The sequence below is a fragment of the Perissodus microlepis genome, chromosome 13 (genome assembly GCF_051167445.1).
Source record: "Perissodus microlepis isolate ML-2025 ecotype Zambia chromosome 13, ASM5116744v1, whole genome shotgun sequence".
NCBI classification, from domain to species: domain Eukaryota; kingdom Metazoa; phylum Chordata; class Actinopteri; order Cichliformes; family Cichlidae; genus Perissodus; species Perissodus microlepis.
Window position 1 is genome coordinate 24713207 of NC_140473.1, and position 8639 is coordinate 24721845.

Below are 8639 nucleotides of genomic sequence, written 5' to 3' on the forward strand. Positions count from 1 at the left end.
GGGGGGTGGGAGGACCCTGTGAGCCCAGCCAGCCAGCCGCACTGCGAGCTGGAACAACACTAAACACAGAATATTCATCTATGACTTCGACTTCATGTCTCATCCTCACAAACTGACTTTATTCTGCAGTCTGGAAAACACGTGAATTCGGAACTGACACGTCCAGCACCCACTTCTCTTCTTATAGTTTGTAAACGAGTTACTGAACCAACTTTCTACTCTGAAGTGAGCTGTTCTCAGGTACGTTATTAAGAGCCTGTAAGTTAATAATATTTTTATAATGAAAGAAAATGAGCTGTAGAATAAAATAAGTCGAGCTCATCCCAGTAATGTTGCAGCCAACCGAAGCCTCTGAGAGGCTGTCATCATTCTTTATGCATGAAATCGACTGCAGCCAAACATCCAGTTTTGCAGGTTTTCGGCCTTGCAGCTCGACTTCTGTGCAGTCGATTTGCTTCCCGTGTTTGATTTTATAACTGAAAGACTGGAAGCAAACAACATATAAAAACCTTGGAGAAATTGTCCAGTCTAGATAGAAAGAACAATAAAGCAACTTTAAACACGTCATTTGGAACATTTATACTTATTTTAAAAGTTGGTTGCTTTTCAAACAAAAGCAGCTTAATTACTCCGGATGTTGATGAGAGTCGTCATGAGAAAAGTGGATACTGAAATAAGTATATAAAACATTAAAGTCGTCGTCAAAGCATCTTTTATGTCTAAATAACAGTAAACGTTATCCACTTATCTCCCCCACAGTAGTGCCGAATGGGTCGCTCCAGTCAGCCCGGGCTGTCCAATGGCAGGGAGGCAAAGAGATGGGAGCCCCCTATTGGCTCCCCACATGATCGATCCCGAGCTGATTGATCGGTTTTAGGCCACATTGGCGAGGAGGTGCAAAACAAAACGTCGGCCGCGGATACATAACACACACTTTACGCTTCTGTCAGCTTATACAGTGGGTAATTTAGCCAAAACTCAAAATATCTGACCAAGACACCCCCTTTCCTCGCTACCTTTCCATTTACCCCCCCCTACCAAACACACACAAATTTTCACATCTCCAACTTAATTACGTCCCTCTAAACGCACTTACACTTTCACTTAACTTTCCCTAACCAAACAGAACTACTCCTAAGATATGATAATGTCTCTCCTCTCGGAGTCCTTATTAATTTAACTTTTGTCTTTTTTATAATGAAGCGTTCACTTGAGTTTCACGATTTGCCGTACAGAGATTATAAAAGTTTGGTCAAATATTTATGAGCTTTAATATATGAAAGGGAACTTGGATTCTTGAGGAATTTCAGAAAAGTAATGATACCACTGAATAATGTCTGGGTATAAATTAACCAAATTGTTTGAATTTTCTATTTTATCTTATTATATATGGTTCCTCACCGGGAGGAGAAGAACTACAAATCTTATTTAATTTAGCTGATATTTTTTAATTAAAAATGAACTTTGATTACCTATTTCTACATAAATATTAATGAGATATTCCGTGGCATATGAAGAAATATAATAAAAACGGATTAAGGTGGACATGATTAGTTTTAAGAGATAAGCTATTAGTTTTTTTCCCCCTGAAGTTACAAAAGGATATTTGCAGATTTTGTCACTCTTTGTCACATGACGATGACCGACACAACTTTTTCATTTATTTTTCAGCCCATCACACATGAATGGAGAGTGTCTAAAAGATCCATTTTATCTCCTGATTATGCTCATGAGGTGTTAAGGTGTTGCTGGTCTGTGACAGCCTGCTTTAAGTTTTTTCACCCCTCTTCTTTTTTCCCCGTGCAGTGCGTCCAGTCATCGATCATCTGCCCCGATGCCAGAAACGGTGTCATAATACGATAATGCTGCTTCACACATTCAGCGGTGATTCCTGTGGTAAAACCCGAGCGTTAGGATCCGATGGGACAGTTTTACAGGCATGAAATGACTATCAAAGGCTCCCGCAGTCTGGCCGCTGAGGCTTCGAGGCACGGACACAGGGAAGCCAGAAGGCACGGACTTTTACGCACAGAACACGGGATCAAATAATAAACTGTGCTGACTTGTTTTCGTCCACTTTGCTGATTTATTTATTTAATGGTGAGTAGAAGTTCTCATTTTCGCATTTTCTTCTTCATTTTACGGCAAAGCAAATAATTAGTTGTAAGAATGCTACATAAATATTCATGTTCAGTTATTACTAATTAAAGAGGATGTTGCGGTTAAAATCAGCTTTCAGCTAAATTTATATTTATTTGAATACAAAAGATTATAATGCAGCTCACCTACACTGAATTTTCGCGAGTCATTGGGAAGAAGTAAGGTTAAATCAACATGAAAGGGGGTCACATTAGCACTTGTTCACTTAAAAAAACTATAGCATTATAAAGCAATTAAGCTACGTCAATTAGCATCCATAAAAGCAAACTGGAGCTCCACTTTCTCTCTCGGAGCTGTTCCTTCGTTAGGGTCAGCGCATTTTGGTATCCTGAAAGAGAGCAGGGGGGCAAATACCGTCACTTCTGTTTAATCCGCTTTGCGATGACGATAATGCTTTGAGTCGTTTCAATAAAATCAGCAGGTATTACTTTCAAACCACTGAATGCAAATTGACAGCATGTTTGACTGCGGAAACAAATGAAAGCGTTGTTAGACGGCCTCTGCGTCTTGACTCGTGCAGAGTGAACACAAAGAGAAACTGCACACCTTATGCACTACAAACACACGCTATACTTAATTCGGTTAAAACTCTAAATGCAGAGAAGGAGTATCCAAAGTGTTTATTCCAAACTATGTCAAGTTAATCGCGATTATTTTTCGCTTTTTATGTAAATATGTAAAGAGAGAAAAATGGCTAATTTGAATCTTAGCCTAATAAATAACAAACTAAACCCCTCCAGGTCAGAGATATGAATCATCGCTTGGCTCTTGGTGATCCCTTGTATCACTGCTTGTCTGTAGCTGTTTGAAAAAACAAGGAGCAACTGGCAGCCTGCGGAGTCAAACTGAGGTCAAACTTTTTGCAGCTCCGCAGCTTTGCGCCTAAACATGTTGGGATCTGCAAAAAGGCCATTGAGCCTCTCTGCTTTGTGTCACTGCTTCAGAACACAGACAGACCTGCTGCAAAGTTTTCACAGTTTATCTAATTTTATGAAACTACTAGTTTATTAACGCCTGTCAGAAAACCCAACAGGATACATTAGGGCGCAATTAGGTTCTGTGAGCTCCAGTTAGAAACTATTCAGTCAGAAAAAGGCACTCATTATTTTTTTTTATACAAGTAAATCATTTATTTTGCTTATATCTGATTAAAACGTAAGTGCAACAAGAAATAATATGATGTAACATGCAGGTATGACTCATTATAAAAAGGCTAATTTATTATACATATTATCCAGCATCGTTTATAAAAATACTGATCATATATGAAAGTGCAGCATTTGTTTTTATATGGTCTACAGTTCGTTTTAATCATTGTAAGCGTGTTTGGGCTGTGATTTATGTGAAAGCTTGGTGCTTTTCTTTCTAGAGTGACACTAATATGTTTGCAGTATAATTAAGGTGCCCAAACATCTTGGCAAATACTTTGGCTTAGGTAATGATATAAGCTTGACTTTGGTATGATCACAGTATTTAAACGATTCGCAATATTAATTTCAAACCATGAAATCAGCTCAGGGAGTATTCACTCCTGCTGGATCCTCGTTTTGGCCCAAATGTTAATCTGAGCTGCTCTCGCCTCTCACACACATTAATGCTTAATCATTTGCGCCTTCTACCGGAGTTGTTAGAAATTACATGTGATGCAGAAGGACGGGAAGATTCCTGACCAGATCATTCAAATAACATACTAAAGTCGCGCAGCGTAAAGGCTCTATTAAATTTCACGCGTTCTTCTGTTGCACTGTGAGCACTTTATGGTCCAAACGTTGGACTAAAGGCAGAATAAAATTGTTTGACTCTATAAAGAAGTGACTTGTCATATTTCTTGTCATTATTTATGTGAATAACTTAATATGTTAATAAAATATATAACGGTGTGAGAAGGATTTTGGTGCGTTGTCACTGATTATAGAGTGGTTGTTTTATTTTAAGGTGGATTAGAAATTTTGATATTACATGAACCAGATCTGCTCATTTATTGTCAAAGTGTCACAGGTAACATTTTAACATTTTAAGAGAAACATTTTTCAAATAAAGTCTTAAACATAACAAATCAACACTTTCAGTATTCAAACCTTAGATAAAATGTGGTGCACAAATCACTCAGCTGTGTTTTTTAATAAACCCTCTACATCAAGATGTTACTAGGTGTAAAATTCTAATTTTCAAAATGTAGAAAGATATTCAAAGCTTCATCAAATTTCAACACTAAGGGAACTGCTACTGCTTTCTCTATGAATTGCGTTGATGGCAATGCATAATTAATATTAGCATATGGATTAATGATAAACAACTGCAAATGACTGATCAAGAACTGACACAAGAGCACCTTGGATCTCACACTCAAACTGCATAACACTTATGGATACATAATGTGATAAACAGCTGTTTTCCTATACAGTGAGAAGTGTGTGAAAATAGATGCACTCTTACATATGGCATATAAACCTCTAAACATGTGCGTTCAAGTGCGCAAACACAGAGAGAACAGATTCCTGTAATAATAGCTGTGTCTAATGCTGCCCGTCAATTTTCACATTGTGCCATTGGTCACCAGGTCAGCAGCTCCACTTTTACTCTGAAGGGCTGCAGAATCTGAATTAACACCACAGGCAGATAGAGAGCTCACCGCTCTATCACACACAGACACACCTCCTTAACTCTCTCCCTCTTTCTGTCTTTCCCTCTCAGCGTCTCTCTCAACCAGCCCTTCCAGCAGCATTTGTCACCGGCACTATTATTTCAGGTGTGCTAATGGTGTCGCAGACACTTTTGCAGAGAGAGGAAGAGACATGATAAAGTGAAAAAGGAGGACAGGAGAAACTGAAGAACAGGAGGAAAAGAGTATCATCGGCATCATCATCATCACTTGAACTCCCCACTCCCTGTAACCCCAAAAAAAAATAAAAAATAAAAATCCAGGGATGAATGATCTGAAAGGTGATCCATTCAGGGTTGGAGGGGTAAGGGTGGCTGCGGGTGGATGGGTGAGGATGAGGGGGGGCTTTTCTCACACCTCCCAGGGAGACTGTGAATTGATCAGCACCTAAGAGAGAGAGAAAGAGAGGGAGGGAGGGAAAGTGAGAAGAAAGGAGAGCGGCAAAGGAGAGAAATGAAGGATGACGATGAGAAGAGGGCGAGTGGAAAAAGCTGGGTGTTGGAGCTAAGCTATAAAACCAGGAGGGGGGAAAACAGAGTGATAGGAAGGGAGGAGTGAGGCAAGGCTGCAGAAGAGGTGTGAAGACTCATCTTTTTCTGGATGGGTGTGAGTTTAGGCCGGAGCAGAGAGAGGCCTGGGAGCACAGCATAGCCTAGTGGTAATAAACCAGGAAACCCCAGTAGAGAAACAGCCAACATCAGCTATAAGGAAGCTATAAAGTGTTTTTAAAATCAAAATATAGTATTCAGTCTGAGCTTGATATCTTTAAAGTTGATTGCTAGCTAGTTTACTCTTATATGGAAATCGGTTAAAAGGGACTGTTTCAGAAATTTTAGAAGTCATGTTTGTTTTTGTACATTTTATGAGATATTTAATTCATATAATAAACATATCAAGGGAAATTCCAGTCCCCTTGACATATTTTGTTTTAAATTGTATAAAACAGTATTGTGTCCATAGCATAAAATGCAGCGTATGGTAAAGGAAACAGTTGGGTAATCAATTTAATCTAAATAGGTTTCAGTATTGAACAGCATTACAGCAAATATACAGATGTTTTCCTCAGGCTTTCCAGCCAAATTGTACTTTTTAAAAAATCTTTTCTTGTACAGCCGTTCCTCCAGATGATAGCCAGTTTCTTGCCACAGTGGCTGCTAGAATAGAAAAACCCTAACCACGGCCAGTGTTGGCTTGTGGCTGTTCTTTATCTCCCAGGCAGCAGTAAACACATGGTCACTACAAAATGCAGCTGTAACATTCACCACAAAACCACTGTGAAGTACTCATATGGTATGTCAATGAAGGTGATAAAAGCTGCAGCATTCCACTTACCTCTTTGACTTGGCCACCCAGTTAATAGCAAATCAATTCATTTCTTAACAAAGTGTTTTGCAAAGTGTTTCAGAATTAATTCTGAGAGATCCTTTTACTTTGTTTTATTGCAGTTGCGAAATAAAAAATACGGCAATTTAAAACTTTTCATATATAATGTAAAAATGTCAAATAAACCAACATCACATAAATATGAATAAATCTTGAATTTTATTTTGTCATCCTTTACATTTTAAAGCATTTGATGTTTTCCTTATCACAGTTTTAATTAAGATAAAACATGGAGAGACATATGCAACAACTAGATACAACATCAATTTACAGTAGGCTGTATATAAATATCAAGTTTGTCTGTGGATTTCATCAGACTGTGATGCCTTCAGGTTCTGGCGTAACACCTTTCCAACAGTGAAAAAAGCAACATAATTGTTAACTTTAGTTAAATATAGATACATTGTAATTTCCTTACAAAAGTTCTATTCATTCAACTCTGTTTTACTCCATAACTCCCCCAGGTCATCAATAGCACCCTGCAGTGGCCCTTTGCCCCCAAAAGAGGGCCCACCCCACAGTTTGAGAGCCACTAGCTTACAAGACATATTGTCAATATGCCAATGATCGTTATGACTTGGACTTCAAAATAATTTCACATTTGTTAGGAAAATGTTGAGATGAAATGTAGAGCAAATATTTGGCATAACAGGTCAGACGTGTGCACTCCAGTTCAGCAGCAGGGCACTCATTCATCCCTGCAGCAGCGAATCAGATTACTAAATATACTGATTGACTGCAGCGGTTTCTAGTGAACCTACTGCCATCTTTTCTAAACAAAGTTATCTCTACTGAAGTTCAAGAGGAGGTCAGCGGTCAGCTCTCATCTAAGATCCCTTGTATACTGTATGACCCTAAGGATCCTAATAAAGAAGCTTTCAAAGCATAAATTCATCTCATAACAACAAATGTCAGCGATATGGTGAAAGCTTGCTCTACTGTGCACTAACTGTGGCTTCACAGTAAATGGAGGCAATTTAAAAAGAGAAAATCCACCAAGGCTTTTCAAAGAATGAGACAAACTTGTTTTCTGGGAAAAGTTTTTCTAAACCCACATGAAAACTGTCAAAGAATCAAGGTAGCGTGATTTGTTGTAAATGCCTTCCACTAAGCTTTTGTTAATTATCACATGTGTCATAACCATCAAAAGACAACAACAGATGACTTGGCACACGCTAATGTTTGACATTTCTATCTTTGTACCCTTTGTTCCGTCACTCTCTTTTTCCTCATTTGTTTATGACACATTATACCACACCTGCCTCCAATAATTAGTCTTCCCTCTCACTTTTCTTGCTTTGTCCTTGAGTTTCTACATGCAGACAGAACCTGTGAATTACGAAGCCTCCGTTCTAAAAAGCCTCATATAGCATCACCTCTCGGGTGAGAATTAATCATTAATCTTTACTGTGCAATGTTTGGTTTTCTTTAAAACTATTTTTTATGACAGTTAAACTGTTCCCAGGAATGTAATGGGTTACAGTGATTTCTACTGAAACACTTATCTGCAAGTGTCCATTGACACTTATATGCTAATATAAGAACTCATTTGCACTCACTGCAGCTCATTTTTCCTGTACTTTTATTTACTATTAGTGATCACATACGGGTACAAAAGAAGACACATTAGACAAGATAAATATCTATAGCTGTGTACAGACATATTTTAGTGTGGTTTAAGTGTCAATCTCTGAACTCGAGTTTGCAAAAGCATCTTGGTTTTATAACTTCTATGGAAATGTACATGAGTACCATGTGGATACATTGGTTAAACAAATGAAAAAAGAAATGTGGTTTCTCCTCAGCAAACTCAAATAAAAAAATCTTCTGAAGTTACGGCTGGGAATACATGTTTTAGTCACTGAACATTTATGTCTGTTTTCTCTGACATGCATAATTTATTTTAAAATACTACAACTCCTACATTTTAAAATGTTTTGAAATCAGTTTGAGCCTAAAAAAACAAAACAAAAAAAAGCTGTGATCGAGTTTTCATTCAGCAGAAGAAATTTCATTTCGGATGACCCATTTTCAAATAAACATAACTAAAATGGAAAACAGATTCTAAATATTTCTGTCATTTAACAACAAAGACAGGAGAAGGGCAGCTGTGGCTGACCGCTTCTGCTTTCCGCACAGGGAAGAAAAAACTGTTTCCATCCAAAAGCAGTGACAGAGCTGATCAGTCTGGATTGACATGTGAGCAATGATTACACTGTGCCTGGATTCCCTCCTCACCACCAAACCACCAGAACTTCCCCTGCAGCTGGCTATTGTGTTCCTTTTATTTTCACCAAATTCTGAAAAATAACCAACGTATGAACATAAATGTGGATTAAACTCCTAAATAGTCCAGAATCAATAGACTGATACAGCATTTGCAGGTAATGGTGCATACATCTGTTGCTTCCGTACAATATTGACAAAATGCTCT

The 8639-nt window shown here is 38.1% G+C and overlaps 1 long non-coding RNA gene across 1 annotated transcript; it reads left to right on the plus strand.

The window, feature by feature from the left end:
- Positions 1–24: 24 nt before the first annotated feature.
- On the plus strand, positions 25–8032 carry LOC146375215 (uncharacterized). Its single transcript, XR_014802095.1, has 3 exons — positions 25–240; positions 1807–2100; positions 4855–8032. It is a non-coding gene; the product is annotated as an uncharacterized LOC146375215 (long non-coding RNA).
- The last annotated feature ends 607 nt before the right edge of the window (positions 8033–8639 follow it).